At 35.0% G+C, this 25,726-nt stretch overlaps 1 protein-coding gene across 1 annotated transcript in view; it reads left to right on the plus strand.

The window, feature by feature from the left end:
• Positions 1–25,726, plus strand: part of TENM4 (teneurin transmembrane protein 4) — a 2,722,049-nt gene that overhangs the window by 275,064 nt on the left and 2,421,259 nt on the right. Inside the window, exon 3 of the mRNA XM_049099077.1 lies at positions 16,155–16,198. The gene's annotated coding sequence lies outside the window, so the exon portion shown is untranslated. The remainder of the gene's footprint in view (positions 1–16,154; positions 16,199–25,726) is intronic.

Genomic DNA, 25,726 nt, shown 5'->3' on the forward strand with positions numbered 1-25,726 from the left:
ACTTATTTAGAGTACTCATTGAACTTAAAGTAGACTGAGGCAGACATAGTAAAGCTAACAAAATACTCCATTTGTCACTCTTCATTTCTAAGCTGCTTCCATTTTGATGATGCTATTTGACTGTTTCGGCCAATGAACTAAGGATTGAATTGTGTGTCACTTCTGGCTTGAGGCAGGGATATACTCAGATTTGAGCTTTCAGTCTCTCCCTTCCCCTACCTTGATAATCCAAAGGCTGCAACTCCCTGCTTACAAGGTACTAGAAACTCTTTCTGGTTCATTTAGTCACCATGTGGAATAGATGGTCCATTCTCATTCCTCCAGTCTCTCCTAACCCTCAACAGACATGCACTGTGAATGATGCAGATATTTATTGTGTTAACCCAATGGGATTTAGTTTCTAAGTTGTTACTCTCTTATAACTTTGTCTATTCAAATTAATACCTTACTTAAACATATCTTTCTTCCAGAAGAAAAAAAAAGTTCTCTACCATTTCTGGCAAATGTATTGGAGTAAAAAAAAAAAAAAACAAAAAAAAAAACAAAAAAAAAAAACCAAAACAAACAAACAAAAAAACCCAGAAAATACAACAAACAAAACAAACAAAAAACCAAACTATGTCCAAAAATAATCTTTGTGCTAATATTAGGTAGCAATTGAGAGGATTTTTTTAAAAGATTTTATTTATTTACTCATGATAGACACAGAGAGGCAAAGACATAGGCAGAGGAAGAAGCAGGCTCTATGCAGGGAGCCTGATTCAGGACTCAATCCCAGGACCCCTGGACCCCAGGACCCCAGGACCATGACCTGAACCAGCGGCAGGCACTCAACCACTGAGCCACCCAGGTGCCCCAAGAGGATTTTCGGTCTTTGTTTTCAAATCTCTAGAAAAGCTTAATATTTACTGTAATGTTTCCAACCCTCAACTTATTATAACAATCACTTTGGATATTTCTTAAACTTTGTAGTATCCTGTATCCCATGCCAGATCTAAATAATCAAAATTTCCAGGGGAGACACTAGAGAATATGACATTTTAAAAAAGCATCATTGGTTAATCTTTACAGTAAGGAAAATTTGAAGAATATTCTACTGTGAGGTGGAGGGTGACAGTTGAGATCTGATGAATGAGTTGATTTAAAAAAAGTACTTTGTGCAGCCAGTCTATATAGACAGTGCTAATTGTGGCATAAAAAGGTCAGTGAAAGGGGATAGGCTTCAAGCAACAAATTCTGAAACCTTTGGTATGAAAAATACTGTGACACCACATTACAAGCATATAATTAATGTTTTAAAGTTTAAAATGTACTTTCACATGTATTCCCTCACTTCATACTATTTCTCCATGGTTAAATAATATTGTTATCTTTATATATAGGGAAATGAACCTGTGATACACTGTTTTGCTTCAAGTTCACACAGCTGAAAGGCCTTTGTAATAATGACTGTTTTAATAGAAACCTAAGGATAAGCAGGCTTTAAGATGATTTTAAAAAAGATAGGATATAAGGAATAAATCTAGCCTAGTGTAAAAATATTATTATGATATTTAAAATCCTACTCTTTTCTCAGGTTTGGGCATTGTCTTTGTCTCAGTCAAGGCTAAGATTTCCTCAGGTGGTGTTTGAGAATTGCTAACATTTCCTGAAAGCAGTTTATAGAGTGCTGAAGAATGTGAACTGTAGAGACAGACTGTCTGAATTCAATTTCTGATTCCATCCCTTAGCTACCATATGGCTTTGGTGTTGTTCTTGACCTTTCTGTGCTGCAGTGTCATTGTGTAAAGCAGTGATAATAATCAAACCTGTATCCTTAGATTGTAGTGAGGATTAATTGGATAATAAATGCAAAGCGCTCAGAAGTGGTAGTAACATGTAGTAAATACCCAGTAGGTGTCAGTTCTTTCATAGTTGGAGACATTAGCGTGTTTTATCAAAAAAAAATTTATGGGGTGGTCTTGGTGACTTGGTTAAGTGTCTGCCTTCAGCTTAGGTCAAGGTCCCAACGTCCTGCTCAGCTGGAGTCCGCTTCTCCCTCTTACTCTTCCCTGGCTTCTGTGTTCTCTCTCTCTCTCTCTCTCTCTCTCTCGCTTGCTCACTCCCTGTCAAATAAATTATTAAAATCTTAAAAAAAATTTTTTTCCCATGTAATTTTCTTTTTGTTTCTAGTTATGGGATATAGTTGACATATACCATTGTGTAAGTTTAAGGTGTACTATGTAATTTTTTGATACATGTTGTAAAATGTTTGCCACAGTAAGGTTAGTTAACGCATCCTTTACCTCACATAACTACCATTTTGTTTTTCTATAGGGAGAACATTAAAGCTCTACTCTTATAGAAACTTTCAAGTATACAATACAGTATTGTTAAGTATAGGTACCATGCTGTATATTAGATCCCCAGAACTTACTCATTTTACAACTAAACTTGTACCCTGTCTAGCATTTGAAAAAAAAAAAAAAAAAAGCTATATTTCCCGCATTAGTCTCACACCTAATGCCTTGTTCATAACAGTTGACTGCAGTATGATGACTCATGATGAACCATGAAGGGTATATAGTGTTCAAACTAGTCTGCATCAAATCACCTAGAGGCCTTGCTAAAACACAGTTTGCTGGGTTCTGTCCCCAGAACTTCTGATTCTGTAAGTATGGGTAACTGATGCTGTTGGCTTGGGACTGCAGTTTGGAGCAGAATGAAGAATCAAATTAGATTATGAAAAGCCTTGGAAAGAAGTTTCGGGAATCTGGGCTTTCTATTAAGGAGTTAGGTGATGATAGAAGGCAAAGAAATTGCATGAACGCTGTCTTTGTATCAGTATTTCCTTAAATGGTAAACATGGATTTGTTTAATGATATTTTCTAAGCTTCAATGTTATGTTTTACCTTCTCAGACAACCATTATACTTAATCTGTTATCTTTCTAGGACTGTGTATCACTATTGTGTGAATTGAGTCCTCTCCATCCTTAGGATAATGACTGTTAAGTTTTAGTGAGAATAAAAATTACCTGACTTGTTAAATGTAGATTCTTGGAACTCCCTGGCACATCTGGCTCAATTGCTCTGGTAGAGAGTGCAGGACTCTATTTTTTGTAGTGCATGCACTTTGATTTGAATTCAGGTAATTTGTGAACAACACATGAGAAATGCCATAGGTTTTTGCTCAAATTCCACCTGCTATTGAAGCAAAACTGTTTTTTCATTTTTAAAATATAATTTTTATTTTTAGGTGACCTTTCAGTCCAATTTGTTACATTTCATTAAAATCTGCTTGGTCTTCTTTTTCCAATTTCAGCATTTGGTATAAGGCATTTATAGAAAAGTGACTTGAAAGCAATTTAACCACAAGCTCAGCCAAATTAATTTAGGGAGAGTTTAGTAAACAGCCTTTGCTTTCTGTACTTAAGTGATCAATTTCAACACCTGCTTTTCCTTCCAGATGGATTTAATTAACATTAAAATTATTGCCTATAGCAGAGACTTTTTTTTTATAATTCACAACCCTCTAGCTGCAATCCAGATTCCTACATTTCTGAAAATTAAAACAACAACAATGATCATCTCTATGAGAAGTAAATTTATCATTCAACTATTTGAAGATCTGCACATAAGTAAGACCTTCGAGGGGGAAAAAAACTAGCATGTATAGAGTGGATACCATATGCAGGGATCTTCACATGTAAGATTTGGCACGATCCACACAGCTCTCTCATGGGTAGTTTTATTCTATTACCCATTTTATCCACTAAGAAGCTGAAGATGAGAAAAGTTTTGTAGCTTTTTTGGATGTCTCATGATAGGTAAATGGTAGAACCAGAATGTAAACCCACTTAACAAAGATCATGCTCTTTCCACTATACCAGTGTTGGTTTACAAAACAGTCCCATATACAAAAGGCAAGGGAAAGGCCAAAGAAAGAGGCAGGCCTGCCTCCTACCTCCTAGACTGGTGAGAGGCAGGTTTAATAAACAAGATAACTTACATGAGGCTTGTTTTGGGTGGCCACAAGAAAAGTAGATTTCTTGATCCACCTGAGAGATCCTTAAAAGGTTTATATAGAGGCCTTAGTGGGACTCAGTCATGTATACCTACCTTCCAGATGGTCTCAACAACACATTACTCTCTCACAGCTGCATCTTTATAATGACTCCAGCTGTGGGAACAGTGGACCGAACATACATTCCAAGGACAAGTGAGGAGACTCCAATTTCCTGGGTCCAGCTCACAGGTTGATCAGCAGTCATGCCCTCACAATCCCCTCCTCCAACAACTGGTCTGGTGTAAGATGGAGATAGATTTTAAAAGAAATTCCTAGGGAATGTAAGGTAAAGTATTTGGTTTGGGGTAGTTTATACTGAGATTAATATTACTTTTTAAATAGCACAAATTATGCACACACTTATATATGCATATAAAATGTATGTGAAGCTCTGTTGTAGTGTGCTAACACTTAAGTATTCTATAATTAGAGTTCATGACATTAACTGAGATCTCCCTGTGTGGCAGACACTGAGCTAGCGACTGAGAAATCAAAGACAAAGGTAATAAGATTAATGCAATAGAGTCTACGTGCAATAATGAGAGATATAGAAAGTACTTTAAGTTTAAAAAGACAGGGGAATCCAGTGAAGAAATGGTTATTTTAGGGATAAGTGGTTGCCCTTGATACTTTCATTAATTTTTTTTTAAAGATTTTATTTATTCATGAGAGACAGAGAGAGAAGCAGAGACACAGGCAGAGGGAGAAGCAGGCTCCCTGAGCCACCCAGGCATCCCTAAATATTTTCATAATTCTTATTTTAATGAGATGTTTAACTCTTTTTGAAAGGTTGCTTTATAAGTCTGGGACAGATAGTCATTCGGCTTTTTTTCTCCTGTTAAATCTCATGGTGTTAATCTCACTTATTTGTTACAATCCGAGAAGTATAAAAAAATAAAGACCTGAGTGACTAATACAGTTAAAATTGTCTCTCACCATCTTCTCATGATAAGTCCTTGGTTTGCCTTACAGAAAGTAGTAGCTTCTTTCTGTACAGAATTTTTTGGTGATTCAAACCTTTGGGAGATATAATTAAAATGCTGGCCTAAGGGAGACATATGGTCAATATAGGGAGATATGCAGGTATATGAATATATATACATACCCACACAAATATACATGTATACATAGTCAAGTCTCACAATTTGCTATATGTTTATTTTATAGTTTGACAAATATTAAACTAGCAGATACTAAACCAGTACTCCTAGGAAAAATATAAGATTAGGTTCTATGAACCTCGGGTCACAATATTTTTGTCAACTAATCAACATATAACCTTGTTTTATGTGTGAAGAAACCTTATTATATATTGTTGATTTGTTAACACTAAATCATGGTTAACACCACTGTAACTCATGCCTGAACAAAGCCTACCTAACTTACATATTTTCTCTATAAGGCACATCAGAGCCTTGATAGCACTTTTGAACTACACTTGGGGGCCATTTTGAACAGTGAAATCACCAATAAAAAGCACAAAAATGAGAAAAACATGGCACTAAATAGACCATGAAGAGGACTCACTTGTTTCTAATATGAGTGCTGAAATAAGGCAGAAAACTTCCTTGTTCGACTTCAGTTGGGAACAGGCTCACCAGTCACCAGGTGACTCAAAATTCTCACTACTTAGTGCTGTCTACAAATGACTGAAAATCTCACATATATTGATTTTGGGCATTACATATATTTTTTAGCTAGTACACAAATTTATAAACACAGAATCCACAAATAATGATAGACACATTCTCTCTCTGTATAACACTTAAAAATTATCTAAAATATAGTAATAGCCTCAGTGAGAGCAACGCATACACCAACACACACTGGAGAATGTTTTGTCTTTTCTTTTAGCATATTTAATTTGGAGAGAATTGGCTTAAAGCAGTTCAATCCCCTATTGTATTTACAATGAGTAAGAGAGAATGCTCTGATATAGTCAAGGATATTGTTCAAACTCATTGGCTCTGACTGGCAAGCTTATTTGAAGCTTTCTAGCACTTACGGAACTCTCTAAGGTATTCTATAACTTATAGAGGGAAGAATTAAGTGATACTTGGATTGGTGTAGTGTAGGATTTGGTATTTGTTTTGTAGAATTTGACCTGTGTCTTAACTCCCAATTTGTTCTCAGCATTAAAGTATTTAAAGCTATATAGTGAAGGAAGGCAATTCAATTGACAGATAGGGTGTTTTTTGTTTTAATCAAAACTTTAAGGAAATAGGCTAGGATTAGTCATTGCCTACTCTATCACTAGCTATAACTGTGCAACAAAGAATCCCCAAACTCAGCCACTAATAACACCAGTTGTTTGTTCTTACCCACATGTCTTGTGATTGGTCGGGGTTACTCTGGGCTCTGGGCAGTTCTGCTCCAGGGTGTGGTAGCTAAAGCTGCTCTACTTCTTGCTGTGGGTCAAGGATCAGATGGAGGTGCTCTGCTCCACAATGCTCTCATCTTCAGGGGAATCCAGGGACAGGAAAGAGGTGCAAAAGGAAAAGCAGAAATTCTTGAAGCCTCTTAAGGAATAGGCTTAAAATCATCACTCTGTCACTTCTATATCATTCTATAGGCCAAAGTAAGTCAAGGGCTCAACCCAAAGTTGAGGAGGAGGAGTAAAAAAATATCCTCTTCCTCTTTAGAAGGAGCAACTACAAAATTACATGGCAAAGGGTGTGGCTATGGGGAGGGAGGAGGCATTGGAGCCATTAATTCAATTTACCACGCCTGCCAAATGTTTGGTGCTGAGCTGATACTGCTTAATAGGCTTTAACAGATGTAATACATTCTTTCTCCCTCCACCACTTTGTCTCTCTCTGGTAATTAAGTTTATTATCCCAATTATATAATGAAGATACTGAGGATTAGAGGGTCAAAGTAAATTGCTCAAACTTACTCAGCAAGTGAAAGAGTCAGCTTTCACATAAAGGAACATAAGCCTTCGGACTTGAGCTCTTAAGCACAGCACTATTTTGTTGAAAAAGATGCCTAATATATAGTAGGGCCAGAAATCAACCCCACAATCAATATGTTGCTTAAAAGAAACTCATTTTGGTGAGTCTAGAGACACCTTTAGATTGAAAGTGAGGGGGTAGAGACCATCTATCATGCTAATGGATATCCAAAGGAAGCTAGAATAGTCATACTTATATTAGACAAGCTAGAATTTAAACCAAAGACTATAATGAGATGAAGAAGGGCACTATATCATAATAAAGGAGTCTATCCAACAAGACAATCTAATAATTGTAAATATGCCCCCAATTTGGGAGCAGCCAAATGTATAAATCAATTAATAACTAATAAGAGATGAAGAAGGGCACTCTATCATAATAAAGGAGTCTATCCAATAAGAAGATCTAACAATTATAAATATTTATGCCCCCAACTTGGGAGAAGCCAAATATAGAAATCAAAAACAAACTTAAAGAAACTCGTTGATAATAATACAATAATAGTAGGGGACTTTAACATCTTACTCCTAGCAATGGACAGATAATCTAAGCAGAAGATCAACAAGGAAGCAATGGCTTGAATGACACATAGAACCAGATGGAGTTAACAGATATATTCAGAGCATTTCATCCTAGAGGAGCAGAATATACATTCTTTTTGAGTGCACATGGAATATTCCCCAGAATAGATCATAGAATGGGTCACAAATCAGGCCTCAGCAGGTACATAAAGACTGTGATCATACCATGCATATTTTCAGACCACAATGCCATGAAGCATGAAGTCAATCACAAGAACAAACTTGGAAAGATCACAAATACATGGAGGTTAAAGAGCATCCTACTGAAGAATGAGTTAATCAGAAAATTAAAGAAAAAAAATTAAAAAATACATGGAAGCAAATGAAAATGAAAATACTATAGCTTAAAACCTTTGGGACATAGCAAAGGTGGTCCTAAGAGGGAAGTATATAGCAATACAGCCCTTCCTCAGGAAACAAAATTAGCAAATACACAAGCTAACCAAACCCATAAAGGAGCTGGAAAAAGAATAGCAAATGAAGCCTAAAATTAGCAGAGGAGGGGAAATAAGATTAGAGCAGGAAAATAATGAAACAGAAAAAATGCAGTACAACAAACAAAGCTAAGACCTGGTTCTTTGAAAGAATAAACCCCTAGCCAGACTTATCAAAAAGAGAAAAGACTCAACTAAATAAAATCATAAGTGAAAGAGGAGCAATTACAACTAACACCACAGAAATACAAACAATTATAATAGAATATTGTGAACATTTATATGCCAATAAGTTGGGCAATCTGGAAGAAATGCATAAATTCCTAGAAACTATAAAGTACCAGAACTAAAATAGGAAGAAATAGAATATTTGAACAGACCCATTACCAGCAAAGAAATTGAGTCAGTAATCAAAAATCTCCCCAACAAACAAGAGTCCAGGGCCAAATAGCTTCCCAGGGGAATTCTACCAAACATTCAAAGAGGAATTAATACCTATTCCTCTGAAATGTTCCAAAAAATAGAAATGGAAGGGAAACTTCTCAACTCATTCTATGAGGCCAGAATTACCATAATTTCAAAACCAAAGACCCCACTAAAAATTACAGACCAATATCCTTGATGAACATGGATGCAAAAATTCTCATCAGGGTACTAGCTAATCTAACCTTACAGTACATTAAAAGTCTTATTCAGCATGACCAAATAGGATTTATCCCTGGGCTGCAGGAGTAGTTTCAATATCTGCAAGTCAATCAATGTGATATACCACATCAATAAAGGTTAAGAACCATATGATCCTCTAATAGATGCAGAGAAAGTACTTGACAAAATACAGTATCCTTTCTTGATAAAACCCTCAAGAACGTAGGGATAGAACAAACATGCCTCAATATAATAAAGGTCATGTATGAAAGACCCACAGCTAATATCTGTGACCCACAGATTAACTGAAAGACTTTCAGTTTTTCCCCTAAGGTTAAGAATATAACAGGGATGCCCACTCTCACTAGTGTTGTTCAACTGGAAGTCCTAGCCAAATCAGGCAGCAAAAAGAAACAAAAGAGATCCAAATTAGCCAGAAAGAAGTCAAACTTATACTCTTCACAGATGACATGATATTCTATGTAGAAAACCTGAAAAATTCCACTAAAAATTGCTAGAACATAAGTTCTATGAATTCAGCAAAGGCACAGGATATAAGATCAATGTAGAGAAATCTGTATTTGTATGCACCAATAATGAAGCAGTTGAAAGAGAAATCAAGGAATCAGTCCCATTTATAATTGCACCAAACACTATAAGATACCTAGGTTAAATCCGACCAAATAAATAAGAGATCTGTATGCTGAAAATTATAGAACACTTATGAAAGAAATTGAAGAAGACAGAAAGAAATGGAAAAACCTCCCATGCTCATGGATTGGAAGAACAACTATTGTTAAAATGTATACTACCCAAAGTAATCTACACATTCAATCCAATCCCTATCAACGTAACACCAGAACTTTTCACAGACCTAGAACAAACAATCCTAAAATTTATATGGAACCAGAAAAGACCCCAAATAGAGAACAGTAACATTGAAAAAGTAAAGCCAAGTGGGAGGCATCATAGTCCCAGTTGTAAAGCTGTATTACAAAGCTATAAGGATCAAGTTAGTATGGTCACAAAACAGACACATAGAATGACGGAACAGAATAGAGAACCCCAGAAATAGACCCACAACTATATGGTTAACTAATCTTTGACAAAGCAGGAAAGAATATCCAATGGAAAAAAGTCTCTTCAACAATTGATGTTGGGAAAACTAGACAGCAACATGCAGAAAAATGAAACTCACTTTCCTACATGGTCCACAAAAATACGTTCAAAATGCATGAAAATCCTAAATGCGAGACAGGAAACCATCAAATTGCTTGAGGAGAACATAGGCTGAAACCTCTTTGACCTTGGCTGCAGTAACTTTTACTAGACATTTCTTTAGAGGCCAGGGAAACAAAGGCAAAAATGAACTATTGGGACCGCAACAAGATAAAAAGCTTCTGCGCAGCGAAGGAAATAATCAAAACAACTAAAAGACAACTGACAGAATGGGAGAAGATATTTGCAAATAATATATTGGATAAGGGGCTAGTACCCAGAATCTATAAAGAACTCATAAAAATCAAGACCCAAATAATAAATGATCCAGTCAAGAAATCAGCAGAAGATATGAACAGACATTCCCCCAAGAAGACATACAAATGTCCTACAGACACATCAAAAAATGCTCAACATCATTCATCATCAAGAAAATACAAATCAAAACCACAATGTGATACCAACTCACACCAGTCAGAATGGCTAAAATTAACAACCCAGAAAACAACAGATGTTGCCAAAAATATAGAGAAAGGAAAACACTTTTGCATTGTTGATGGGAATTCAAACTGGTGCAGCCACTCTGGAAAACAGTATGAAGATTCCTCAATAAGTTGAAAATAGAACCACCCTATGACTCAGCAATTGCACTGCTAGGTACCTATTAAAAATATACAAAAATACTGATTCAAAGGAGCACATGTACCCCCAATACTTACAGCAGCACTATCAACAACAGCCAAATCAGGAAAGAGCCCAAATGTCCATTGACTGATGAATGAAGAAGATGTCAATGGGATAGGACTCAGCCACCAAAAAGAATGAAATATTGGTATTTGCAACAATGTGGATGGAACTAAGTGAAATCAAAGACAAAAAATCATATAATTTCACTCATGTGGAATTTAAAAAAACAGACAGATGAGCATAGGGGAAGGGAAAGAAAATAAAAACAGAGAGTGAGACAAATCATAAGAGACTCTTAACTGTAGAAAACAACAGCAACTAAGGGTTGCTGGAGGGGGTGGAGTAACAGGGTGGTGGGCATTAAGAGGAGGCACTTGTTGGGATGAGCACTGAGTGTTTTATATAAGTGATGAATTAAAACCAATACTACCAATACTTTTAACCTGAATTTAAAAGTAACAAAATATTTTCCTTTATTTTTTTTAAAGATTTTATTTATCTATTCATGAGAGACACAGAGAGAGGCAGAGATAAAGGCAGAGGGAGAAGCAGGTTCCCCTGTGGGGAATCTGATTATACGTGATCCCAGTACCCTGGATATTATGACCTAAGCCAAAGGCAGACGCTCAACCACTGAGTTCCCCAGGTGCCTCGATTTTTTCCTTTAAAACAAACAAACAAAAACAACAACAAAAATAACCCTGTGATGCTTTTCATTATACTTAGATTAAAATCAGTAGCCTGCAAGGCCCTCCTAACCAGATCTGCCTCCCTCACCTTCCCTTATTTGCCTACATTCCTATCCTACTATTTTCTCCTTCATTCACTCTACTGCAATCACACTTGTCACCTTGCTCTTTCTCAAAAAAATCAGGCAGGTTCCAGTCTTAAAATTTAAGGCCTGTACTAGAATTCTCTCTTTGAATCAATCTTTACAGGAATAGGTTTCTAGTTAGCTCCCTTATCTCTTTCAATTATTTGCTCAGATGTCGATGAGCCTACCTTGATCGCCCAATTTAAAATTGCAAGCTGCCTCCTACCTTGTTCCCTGTCAACTTCCACCCTATCCCCAATCCCATTACCCTGCTATACTTTTTCTTTTCTGCCTAATAATTTTAATCTTATATTATGTAATGGGATTGCCTATTACGATTATTGTTTACTGTCCATCACCCAGTGTTAGAATATAAACTCAAGGAAGCAGGTTTAGTCTGTGTTGTTCACTGTTGTATCCTAAATAACAAGAAATGTCTCTGGAACATAGCAGGCAATCAATAAACATTTGTTGAAACAAAGAGTAAACTACCCACTTAGGTGGGCTTTCCATAGCCTATAAACTTTGGAAAATCACCAGTGTGTTGTGTTTTTGTTTTAGTTTTCTCTGAGGCCTGTCTCCTTGGCGTGTAGATAACTTTTTTTTTTTTTTTCTGTCTTCAGATGGTATTCTGTGTGTGTTCATGTTTGTCTCTGAGTTTATTCTTCCTATAAGGACACCAGTCATATTGGATCAGGTGTCCTTATTGGATCACTCTAATGATCTCATTTAATTTAATTTTAATTACCTCTGGGGGTGCCTGGCTGGCTCAGTGGCTAAATGTCTGCCTTTGGCTCGGGTCATGATCCTGGGGTTCTGGGATCAAGTCCCAGATCGGGCTCCCTGTGGGGAGCCTGCTTCTCCCTCTGCCTATGTCTCTGCCTCTCTCTGTGTGTCTCTCATCAAAAAATAAATAAAATCTTTAATAAAAATTAATTATCTCTGTAAAGGAATGTCTCCAAGTACAGCACATTCTGAGGTACTGAGGGTTAGAAATCCACCATATGAATATTAGACACGTTTGGACCATAACTGGTAGTAATGAATGAAGAGAGCAAGAAATCCATTATTTATATTTGTCAGATATGCTTCCTTAATACTTGTTTACTCTGAGAAATAGAACCATTTTTTTGAGTGTAAAGGTGAAATTACTAGAATGATCTACCCATTCAAAACAGAAAATAGGGCAGCCCTGGTGGCTCAGCGGTTTAGCGCCGCCTTCAGCCCAGGGGTGTGATCCTGGAGACTCAGGATTGAGTCCCACATTGGGCTCTCAACATGGAGCCTGTTTCTCCTTCTGCCTATGTCTCTGCTTCTCTCTCTCTGAGGAATAAATAAATAAAATCTTGAAAAACAAAACAAAACATAAAATAGCCACATGGAGTAGAAGTAGGTATATACTTGTGTGGGTTTGGGTAGATGTTCACTAAATACTGAAATTAATTTTAAGGTCTATCTATCACACACACAACTACTTTCAGAAACTAAAAAACAAATTTTTTTTCATTTAGTTCCAACTGTGAAATACTAGTAAAAATTCTTGTTGCTAACCCCTTCTGTCACAAATATAATTGTTTCTCTTCTGCATAAGCCATTTCCCAGTTTGATGTTATCTCATATTGCCAAAAACAGTAAAATTAATACCTCCCTGAATACCTGATTTTGTTTGTTTGTTTGTTTTTTAACATCTTATTTATTTGTTTGCTTCTTTATTTTTAGAGAGGGAGAGAGGGGATAGGGCCTGGGGGAGAGGGAGAATCTTAAGCAGACTTCACACCTAGCATTGTGCCCAACCAGGGGCTAAATTTCACAACCCTGAGATCAGGACCTGAGCTGAAACCAAGAGTCTTAACACTTTAACTGACTGAACCATCCAGGTGCCCAATACCTGGTTATGTTTGCAAATCAATCTGTTCTCTTGTTTTAAGCAGTATTACATATTGATTAATTAATGATCAAATAATAAAACTATTTTAGGCAGCCCCTCACAATTCCCTTCCAAATTGGTATCAGACCTTTATCTGGAATAATACTTTGATCTTTTCAACTCATTTCCAAGGATCTTAAGGTTGGCATTATGATTCTAATTCCAATCTGTTATTCTTCTGCATTTATTTCCTCATGAATTCCCTAATCTACAAGAAAATGTTAGGTCCCAGGAATCTTCTATTACTTAGCCTATTTTTTTTAAAGCATACATAAAAATTAACAAATAATTGTCTTTATTCTTTTAAAATATGAAATTTCCTATTTACTATAATATGTTAGGTATATACTTCATAATGTATTTTTAATATTTACTGTAAGTATTAGAAACAATTATTCTGAGTGTCCTATTTCATCATTTGAAAGACCTCTGCAGGTTTTTTTTATAGGATTATTTTAAATCACATAGTTTATTTTTAAGCTAAGGGTTCTAATTATTCAGTCCAAGAAATTCTCTATATTTCATTTGTCTTTGTGTGTTAGGATTGATATTTCTGAGTTGGAATACTCCATGTGTTTTTTCAGGAGTCAGCAAACTGTGGCATGGGGCCAAATAATTGCCAGCTGGCTGATTTTGTCAATAAAGTTTGATTGCACACTCATACCTATTCCTTTACATACATAGAGTAGTTGAGAAAGATACTGCATGCCTGTGAAGCCGAAAATATTTACTGTCTCTTTAGATAAGAAGTTTGCCAATCCCCATGTAATATATGTTTTATTTTTTAAAGCTATGATACATATGACCATCTGTATTTAAATTCCAGTATAGTAAAAATAAGGTGCTATATTAGTTTTAGGTGTACAATATAGTGATTCAGCAATTCTATACATTATTCAGTGCTCATCATGATGAGTGTACTATTAATCCCCTTTTCTTATATCACCCATCACTCCACCAACCTCCCCTTTGGATGACCATAACTTTTCTTTAGTTAAGAGTCTGTTTCTTGGTTTGTTTCTTTTTTCCATTGTTCATTTGTTTGGGTGAAATCATATGGTATATATCTTTTTCTGTATTATTTATTTCACTTAGCTTTATACTCTTTACATCCATCTACGTTGATGCAAATGGCAAGATTTCATCTTTTTGACGTAATATGTCCTTTCATTTCAAGAACATCTTCTGCATCCATTCATCTAGCAGAGAACACTTGGGCTGCTTCCATAACTTAGCTATTATAAATAACGCTGCTATAAACAGGGATACATATGCCTTTTCAAATTATTGTTTTAATATTCTTTAGATAATAGTAGTGGAATTATTGGATCATATGGTAATTCTATTTTCAATTTTTTGAGGAACCTCCATACTGTCTTCCCATAAAGGCTGTACCAGTTTGTATTTCCACCAACACGGATGAAAGTTTCTTTCTCTCCACATCCTGACCAACACCTATTGCTTCTTTCATTTTTATTTTAACCATTCTGACTGGTGTGAGGTGATATCTCATTGTAGTTTTGATTTACATTTCCCTGATGATGAGTGATGGTGAGCATTTTTTCATGTGTCTATTGAATACCTCTATGTCTTCTTTGGATACATGTCTGTTCATGTCTTCTGCCTGGATTATTTGTTTTTTGGTGTTGAGTTGTGTAAGTTCTTTATAAATTTTGGCTACTAACTTTTCATTGGATATTTTACTTGTAAATATCTTATCCCATTCAGTTGGCTGTCTTTTAGTTTTGTTGGTTGTTTCTTTTGCTGTGCAGAAGATTTTTACTTTGATGTAGTCCCAATAGTTTATTTTTGCCTTTTTCCCCTTGCTTTAGGAGACACACCTAGAAAAATGTTGCTGTGGCCCATGTCAGAGAAATTACTGCCTATGTTCTCTTCTAGGATTTTTATGGTTTCAGATCTCACATTTAGGTGTTTGAGTTTATTTTTGTGGTGTAAGGAAGTGGTCCAGTTTCAGTCTTTTGCACGTATCTGTCCAGTCTTCCCATCACTTATTGTCAAAGACACTTTTTCTCATTGAATATTCTTGCCTCTTTTGTTGAAGATTAATTGACCATATAGGTGTGGATTCATCTGTGGGATTTCTATCCTATTCTGTTGATCCTTTTTGCACATATTGTTTTGATTACTACAGGTTCACAGTATATCTTGAAATCTGGGATTATGATACCTCAAGTTTTGTTCCTTTTCAAGATTTCTTTGGCTATTTGGGGTCTTCTGTGGTTCCATACTAATTTTAGGGTTGTTTATTATAGCACTGTGAGAAATACAACTGGTATTTTGGTGTAGAGTGCAGTAAATTTATAGATTGCTTTGGGTAGTATGGATATTTTAACAAAATTTGTTCTTCCAGCACATGAACATGAAACATCTTTCCATTTGTTTGTGTAATTTGTAATTTCTTTCATCAGTAATTTATAGTTTGAAGAGTACAGGTCTTTCACCTCCTTGGTTAAGTTTATTCATAGGTATTTTATAATTTTTTGACTATCTCTATTTTTATCATATCTACTTGGGCAACAAATCAGCATAGATGCTAACTGGAATTATTTTCATCTTTAATGCATTCTAACCCTAGCTGGTACCTTTAAAAAAAATTCACTGAATTTATGTCTTTGGTATAAATGAAGATTAGTTTGTATAAATTAGCCTATCTATGGAGATTCTATGATCATTATGTCATTGAAATGCACTTTATCTTAATACCATGTGTATATTTAGTAGCTGTAATAATATAGCTTTAACAGTATTATTTCTAACTTTACTATGATATAGTCAGTTTTTATATTTTTGCTTTTATCTTTTAATTAATATTTTTTAATTCTTTCAGTGTCGATTTTGTTTGGAGATGGGTGATAAGGTGTAAACTGACTGGTAAGTGACCACATATCTCTTAATATGATGCATTTTTTAAAAGTAGATATTCTGGTACCCCAGTTCTCAACGTTAGAAACCAAACCTATGACTTATGGGGATTATGATATTCTACTCTTAACCTGCAGATGAAGTTCATAGAGAAATATTTTTATTTATTCATCACTAAATAAAATGAGAGGTGAAACAGTTTAATCTGCAAAGTGGCAAAAATAATTGAATTAAGTAATTTGGAGAACGCTCAGTCTTTGTGTTGTCAATGAATCATATCTTAGAGGAAAATGAGGATCCATATGAATAAAGAAAAGAAGGAAAAATAGGAAAGCTAGCTTGACAGGGACAATGGATTTTAACTTCTATAAACAATGTAATTTGCTTAGATTTTATATTTTTAAAATTTCTTAGCACTCCATGAAAAATATGGAATGCATCTGAAATTTTCTTCTCATATAATCCTTAGAAATATGGAAATGAATGACTCATTCTTGTTCCAGAATTTGAATGGTATTAAGTATTTAGTTTCTTTGATGTATCAAAGTAATAAAATCCAGTCAGAAAATGTTAGGTTTCCTAGTATTGTAGTATGCACATTTAATAATCAAGTTTACTAGAACTTAATTGTATCTGGGAGCTAATTGCAAACTGAGTATTTTTTGATAGTTGATTTGACAATTTTAATGGCAGTTGGCATTTTCTGTCGCTATTCACATATCATTCAATTTGAAAAACCATCACTGTGAAGTCACAGGTTTTAACATAAACCAAGGGAAATCTTGTTTCTTTTCTAATAAATAATTTAGACATTCTGTGGGTCTATGCTCCTTATGAATCTGTGTAACTTAGCTGAGAAGCAATACAGCAGAAAGAATTTATTCTTGACTTAAATGTATAATAAATCAGATGGCTTATTCAAGAGGAATTGTTGGTGTTTTCATCTCTCATATTACTTCATTGAATAATGCAATATATCTTGGGAGAGCCATTGAAAATACAATTACATATAAGTTTTAATTATGATTTAGAAACAGATTTATATTAATGTCTATTTAATAGTTTTCTTTTACACAGATGTGTTAGCAATACATTTTTAACCATCTCCTTTGGAGAATACAAAAGGAAATATAAGAGTTAAAGTAGACTTAAGTAGACTTATTCAATACCACCTTACCGGCCTATTAACATGTTATAATAAAGTTGATTTGTTCCTGTAGCATTTTTCTTTTAAGTACTCATTTTGCAAATGAGACAATGCTATTTGGTATCACCACAAGCAAATATGATAATGTTGAGCAATTATAACCTACATTCTAAGTATCAGTTGTGAATATACTAAAATAAAAAAGTTATGAGTTTTTGAAAATGGCCCATGAAAACCTAGAGAAATTAGAATGAATAAAAGTGGAAGAGAAATTAAATCAATGCATAGAAAATACAGAAATTGCAAAGTGAGAGACCAAGTCATTGTGTATAGACAAGTGCATTTTTATGTAAACATGCTGTTTTTAAAGTGGAAAGGGTATTTGATATTATGTTTGGTTACTTAATATATTTTAAAATTAGTTTGAGTTTTTAAATGAAGTATATGGGATTTGTTGAGATATTTCTCTTGAAAACATTTGACACATGTGTTTGTTACCTCAATTAAGCAGCATCTGATTGGTAGTCATATTAGAGAGAACAATAATATAGGAGATTGCAGAAAAATACTATAAAGGACCTTTTGAAATTTAGTCTGGAAATAACTAGTCATTAACTAGCTGTGTGGGTGAAACTGAACAACCATTTAATGGGTCCAAAGAAGCAGCCATGGGTTTTGATTCTTTTACCTCTCACCTTTCAAAAAGAACTCTTTTCAGTACCAGTATATCCGTATTTCATTTAACACCAAATTAAGTAATTCATAAGAAGTGCATAAATATGTATTTTAAATCAAGAGCAAAATAATGGCTTATTTCTGGTACTGAACTGGAAACATAAGAAACTAACATGTGATTGAACACTTCTTATGAATGAGAGAGTACATTTAAGTTTGATAGGTAAGCAGCTATTTCCCAAGCAGTTATATTGTGATGAATTCAAATGTCAAGAATTGTTGTATCAAAGACTTGCTTCTGGGACTAAAATCATTCCCTCTTGCATTTGAAGAATTTCTATCTGGTTTAGGTATTCTTTCTGATATATAAAACCTGATGAACAGGGAAACAATTTTCTCTGAAGTAATTTGTTAAAATTTCTCAAACACACAGCCCTAAAATTTGTTTTCTTGATAATGCCAGGTAGCAATAAAATGTCCAAAAGGATATAGGAATTCACTAAAATAATCAGCAATAATCCAGGTATATGTTTGTCATTAAAAATTTGACTGAAGACATAATTTGGCTATTGATACCATTTTAAATGAGTAAGAGTTTATTTGTAAATGACATTTTATAGATATATAATCTCTTGTGACTAAAAGGTCTACAAGAGCAGAGACTGCTTTGCTTTTGAGTCCTGAGAAAATACAAACTATTTGAACTATAACATACCATAGTAAATATTTGTTTTAATAAATCACTTATATTTTTTAAGGGTAAGACTGGGTAAATAGCATCATCAGTCATCATCATCATCATCATCATCCTTATTTGATTATAGCATGTATGAAACATCATCCCTGGTTTTGGTAAAGAAACATCACATATATTTAAGAACAAGAGCTCTGTAGCCAGAATTTTTGGATAATAATCTGACTCATCCAAAATATATGATCTTGTGCCTCTCTCTGTCACATTTTTATTATCTCAAAATACTGAATGAGTTTGTAACATGCTTAGAAATGTCCCTATCATACGGTAAACATTACGTAGTTATTGACAATTATTAATATTGTTTTCATTTTTGCGGTCCCTGGAGATTAGATATGTCTTCTATGTTTAAGGGGTTCATATTCTAGTAGGAAAGACAGGTGTAAACAAAACTATATTAAAAAGTATGATACTTTCGAGAAACTTCAAATAGAAAGAATATTAGAGGGATACTTAATGAGTGAGAATTTAGTGTTGTCTCACACACGAGATAGCTCTTAGCCTGGGCCTGGAATATTTCACATTTGTGTGAAATTTCTTATGTATGTTTTATTATCAGATAACAGCAAAGACAGTGTTCTGGAAAGATGAACAATGGGAAGTAGTTAAATTAAAGAGGCTTGACAAATCAGCAAAACAGTTTAACCTTAAATGGCTTTTAAACAGTAACTAATTACTAAATATGTTTAAAAATCCTTTTATGTCATTTTTGGTTAGCATTTATTCTTTAACTTGGTTTGCAATGCCGTTTAATATCAAGGTCCAATCCACCTTTCCAAACTTAACTTCCAATATTCAATACCTACCAGTCCAATTTCATTTTATGCTGCAGCCATTTTTTTCTCTCTCCTGAACATAATGTAGATTTATAAATGTTCCCTCTGTCTCTAAGGCCAATATTTCCAGTATTTCTACTTCTGCACAGGACAAAACTCTAAAGCTTTTTCTGACATTTTGTGTCATTTAAAGTTTGGCAGATGAAAATCAAATATAGATGCACACACCCCACTACAGAATGTGGTAGATTACATTATTAACGTATTTCATCCAGGATAGAGAATATTTTTAGAAGCGAGTTTGACCACCCAGAACTGGAACAGATGCAGCCTATTTCCATGTGCATTCCCTAGGTCTCCAAGTCCCTAAGGGGTGAGGGCTGGCGTGCATCTGCCAGTAATACTGGCTAATTTGAAAAGCTTAATTTCTTACTGGGCCATGATTCTTACATAATTGGTATTTTTATTACTATCCATAAAGAATTATGCTTATAATTTATATGCCTCCACTTGAGAAAAACATTGATTCCCACATTCTGAACTAATATCACTAAAAGTGCAGGGGTTTCATCAACTGGGGATAAAAAAAGAATATGGTTCTGAGAAGTACTTGCATTGAGAATTCCAGTGCTGCAGGAAACTAAAATGTCTCTATACACTATTAGACTTTTCATCTTCTAGCTTTTATAGCATTTTCTTTCTTTCCAGTCAGACTCTATGCTAGAAACTACAGACCGGTAGATAAGATGCAGCCTTGTCTTCATGTAGATCGTGTTACAGTAGGCAACACAGATCCATAGCCAGCTAACCTGAATGATAATCTGTGTCACAATAAAAGCAAGTACTGAGTGCTATGATGGCATGCAAATGGGGCATCTCATTCATTTTGTGGGAATGAGAGGTTTCTTGGAGAAGGTGACACTTGAGGAGTCAGTATGAGTTAACTAGGCGAAGAGATTGGAGAGAGCATTCCAGTCAGATGGAGCTCGATGTTAAAGTTTCCTTTATCAGCGTGTAATACATCCAGGAAACAATTTGTAACTTGGCATTCTCATTTCTAAGAGGCCTCAATGGTAGAGTGCATTTTTATACTTTAGAATGCAACTCATAGTACCTCCTAGTTCAGCAAATGTTTTTCTGATTAATTATTTATTTTGCTCCTATCATGTGTTAGATGTTACATCTTTAAAAAATGAATAGATTCACTGAAAATATTTTACTTAAACATGTATGTATTGTGGGGGGGGGCAGGTAGGTAGATAGACATACAGACATTTAGACATCTTCTAAAGCTTCAGGTCATTAAGGATAATTTAGCCATGCAATCATATTTTATGTGTGAATTTTTACAATCTATACATTTGAAAACTTTCATTTGAGGAATTTCACTTTTATTGGTGACATTTGAGTGATTATCTTATAGCATATTGATTTATGTGAAATGCTTTTTTAGGCATTCGATAAATGCTTGTTGACTGACTTTCACAAACATTTAAGATAAGAATGATGTATATAGCGAAGTCATTTTGCCAACAGGAAACTAACTGGGTGCCAAGATTTGTATACAGTATAAATCATAAGGACATGGAAGTCTCATGACTGCCTGGAGAAAGCACACAGATGCACTTCTCCAAGTAACAGACTCACTTTTCTACAGCTTATGGCTGAGAAAAAAAGCTTCAGGCAGGACCACACTATTCTTGAGACTGACAGTGAGTAAATCTATACTATGTTTTCTATATTTTTATCATATTGTAGAGTGTGCCATGAAGCACTGGCTACATCTCATAGACATGATAGATGAGAGCCCACACTTTGGAATTAGACTACCCTGGCTGGAGTTGAAATCCAGCCTTCATATTAACCATCTATGTGGCTATGAACATGTCTTTTAATTTCTATAAATGTTGGTTATATTATAGGCTGGATGATGCTCATCTCTCCCTAATAATATGTTCACATTCTAATCCCTAAAACCTCTGAATATGTTTTCTGAAACGGTAAAAAAGGAATTTGCAGATGTGATTAAGTTAAGAGTCTTGGGGGGGCGGGGATTATAGAGTCTTTATTAGAGGGAAACAGGGATGTCAAAGTCAGAGATCAAGGCAAAGTGACAGAAGCAGAGGTCAGTGTGAGCCCAAGGAATGCAGGCAGCCTCTAGAAGGTAGAAAAAGCAAGGAAACTAATATAGCTCAGTCATCTAAGAATACGCATAATAAAGACCTCTCTAATAGGATTATCATGAGGATTAACTGTGATAGTAAGTGTAAAAGAGCAGCCAGCAATATAGACTATCAGGATTCAAAGAATGTGGAGCCCAAGCATGTCTCAAGCTTGAAACTTTTCCTTGTTCACATAAATAAGCTTTTCAGTCTACACTTTAACAAAGCATTTGCCTTGTGAATTTATTTCATAATATAGACAGTACTTTGATCTTCCATGGAAGGATAATAGAACTACCAAGATTATAAATATATATATATATATTCAGATAGGAAATATATATATATTCAGATAAGAAAAGAAAGAAGGTAGTATGTATTGAAAGCCCATGCAAGTCAACACAATATGCTATTCAATTTTTCATACATTATTTTAACAACAATCTTAAAAGGGGTGTCATTTCTTCTCATTGTTAAACATAGATGTTGAGATTTACCTTAAAATCTAAATATAATATAGTAGGACTATTGAAGTGATAGTAAACCAACTCATAAAACTGAAAACTGCAAGATAGCATTAACATCTGAACCCGAGTACTCAAAACAGTGAAATCAGGAACATGTCTTTTCCTTATTATACCTCTTTGCCTTGCTCTCTTTGTACCATCTTCCTTTACAGACTGGCTCTTACCACATGCACATAAGACTGATATCCTACCAGCCTACTAATAGCAGTGGCAAGAAAGTATCTCTTTTCTAATCATTCTGCCCCAAATTTTGAGCTGATGGGTCATGGACAAATCCAAGGGAGAGGAGGTAAATTATTTGATTGATTGAACATGAGTCCATGTCCATGCTGGAGCATCAAGGAGGTATAAGGCAGTGGTTGGAATGTATAAATGATTGATGATATGATTATTTTTTAATTTCAGAAATGAAAGTTTTAGTAGTGTGGAGGATGTATCAGAACAGAAAAAAGACATACCTTTAGGGAGATTTTGCAATAGTAGGTAATAGAGGTGAGAATTGTCTTCTAGACTCATTAAAAAGAAATCAGTCATCAGAGATCTCGAAGAAAAATTCAATCTTTCCCTCTATTTTATAGTTGAAATTGGGTGAAAGAGGAGAATTTACTTATTCAAGTAACCTACCCCGAACAAATATGTTATCTTTGTTTCTACCTTGTATAGCTGAATTCTTTCTTTCATTTGTTATGAAGAAAGCTAATATCTACCTGCTTAGCTTTTCCAGGAATAGCAGGTCTTCATTTTAAAATAATTAGGACTTATTATACCAGATTTTATTTTTCAAGATCTACTTCACCATGAGTATCTCTTTTTCTGTGGGTAAAACCCCTCTCTCACAGCCACAGGTTCAGAATAATCTTGGGCTTGGGAGTTTTCCTCACTTAGTCCTTGAAACAATCTTGAGATGTATTTTCTCTAAGATCTTTCTTTCTAACATTGCTCTTAAGATTTTGACTAGGTCCAAGGTCTAAATAGTAATTTGCATTCATTCATTTAGCAAATATTTATGTAACATTTACTATATGCTAAGGGCTGTGCAAGGTTCTAGAGACACTATGATAAATAAGATAGTTCAATAGCTCAAAGATTCTGAAGTTTAGTGAAGTTTGCAGACAAGTAAATGACAAGTAAAAATAAACCCTGGTAAGTGCTCTGATAGTGGCAGGTACAGGGTATATTAGGAGAAAAAGGAAGGACAGCTACCTCATACTGTTGGAGGAGAGACTGTAGAGTCTATCAGGAAAGGCATTGGGTTAGTACTAACCCTAAAGAACATCAGGTGTTGAAGTGTGGGGGGGGAATCTATAAACAGAGACATAGAGTAAGCAACATTCACAAAGATGCATGGTTAAAGGGAAACTAAAACAAGTTTGACATACCTGGAACATAGAATGGCATTTTGGGGCTTTAGGATAGATAGAATTGAGAATGGAGGGAGGCGAGATAGAAGAGATGAGGAAACATCAGGAAGGAATGATCTGCAAACCATGGAAAGGACTTTGGACTATCTGGGACATGAAAGCATTTCCAATGCAAGGAGAAACATAATCAGACTTCTGGTTTTGGAAGTAGCTCTCTAACTATAGAATAGATACTGAATTGGAGAAAGGTAAACCTATGGAAGATCAAATAGTAGGCTGTTTACCCTGGTTAAGTATGGTTGTGAATAAAGACATGTTAAAATATTAATAATAATAAATATTAATATATTTACTTTTAAAACCTATAAGCAAAACTTGAAAATAAGGTGATTTTGAAAGTATACAATTCATACGCATTATCATTTTGAATTTAAATTGAAATACTATGGATAAAGATATTATAAAACTAATGTAACATTGTATATCAACTATACTGAAATAAAAAAAGAAAAAGGAAAGAAAAAAGACAAAAGACAAAAGAAGATTATGAATGAAACGTTTACAAACCAACGGTGCAGTGGAATATATGCTAAGGTGTAGTGATACTGCAGATTTTTAAAGTTCCTGCTCTTACATCATCCTATTAAAGGGGAAACAGTATGATACATAACTTTGTTACCACTTTATAAGTACTATGGAAATACTGGTAGAATGATTAGCTTATTTTGCACAGAAGAAATCAGAAAGACTCCAAAGTAAGAGCAATTGAGCTTGGTCTTTAAGTATTTTGTCTACAAGATAAAGAATAAAAACAACATTAGGGCTAACACATGAATAAGACATAAACTAAAACATGAAGTCATGAGTTTTTTTTATGCCTGATAAATAGCAAATTAAGTAGTAATTAAGGCACAGAGGGTGCAAGGGTAAGAATATGGTACAAAAGAGTTCCCAAAAAACAAACTAAGGAGTTATAATATTTCCCCCTAAACAATAGGAAAACACCAATGTCTTAGCATAGTACTGACATCATCAGATCAATTTACTTGAGTGGGAACAGTGTTGGGAGTGAAGAAAATATACTTTTCAAATTGGAAGTTGTTAGAAGGTGGAGGAAGGTTAGTAAAACATCCTCCAGATAGAGAAAGCAGTTTAAGACTGAAAATAAAGCAAACCACTCCATTCCATATATAAAGTGTTTTATTCATGATAAACTTATGGCAGGGATAAAGAAGAGGGAAGATCGAGGGGGTCCTTGGCCATTCTCTGCAGCTATTCTCTACCCAGTCCAGACCTTAGTCCCCAGCTTTCATAGAGCAAAGCGACATGGTGTTGAGGTTACAGGGTACATATCTAGAGTGAACCTTCTTTGTGTCAGTCATCTCTACTAGTTATCTAAAGTGGAGCCTTCTGTGCAGCATTTTGGGAGATCAGAATAAGCCTTCCCACATTCTAGTTAGGGCACACATTGCCCCATGGGGTCTGGAACACATAGAAAGGGAGGGAGGTCATTGCATGGACATGAATGAGATGGAGTGCCAAAAATGGAGTCAGTGTTGTCAAGACTCTTACAGAAGCCTTTTTAAAATGTGATTCCCCCCACCCCCCCTTATCCCTACTTGGCAATAGCTGTTCATGTCCTTATGGAAGCTACAGAAAGTTTTATGTGCACACATGTCTCTAGAGACCTCTTACAACTCTGGGGCTCCTCAGTGATTCACAATCCCTGACTTAACACTGCCAAATTCAAAGATACAGATTTGAATTAGGAAAATAACAAAATGAAAATGCATACTCAGAATGATTCAGGAGGTGGAAGAAGCAGAGTTCGCGTCCCATTAGTTAGGGAGAGGAATGCTGGGGAGAATAGAGGAGGGAAGTATGAAGACCAGAGGAGAAGTGGAGAGGTTAGAGCGGTAGTGCAGGTCAGACATGATGTGGCCTAGCTTAGGATCACATTATAGAAGCACAGAGTCAGATTGAGGATATATTTTGAAGGTACAGTTGATAGATTTTTTTGTTGGATTTGGGTCATTATTTCAACACTTGAGCAATGAACAACTTGGTGAATTGTGGGACGATGTGTTATGCTGGGGATCATTGGGATGTAAAAGGAGTATGTATTGAATAGTACT

The sequence above is a fragment of the Canis lupus genome, chromosome 21 (genome assembly GCF_003254725.2).
Source record: "Canis lupus dingo isolate Sandy chromosome 21, ASM325472v2, whole genome shotgun sequence".
NCBI lineage: Eukaryota > Metazoa > Chordata > Mammalia > Carnivora > Canidae > Canis > Canis lupus.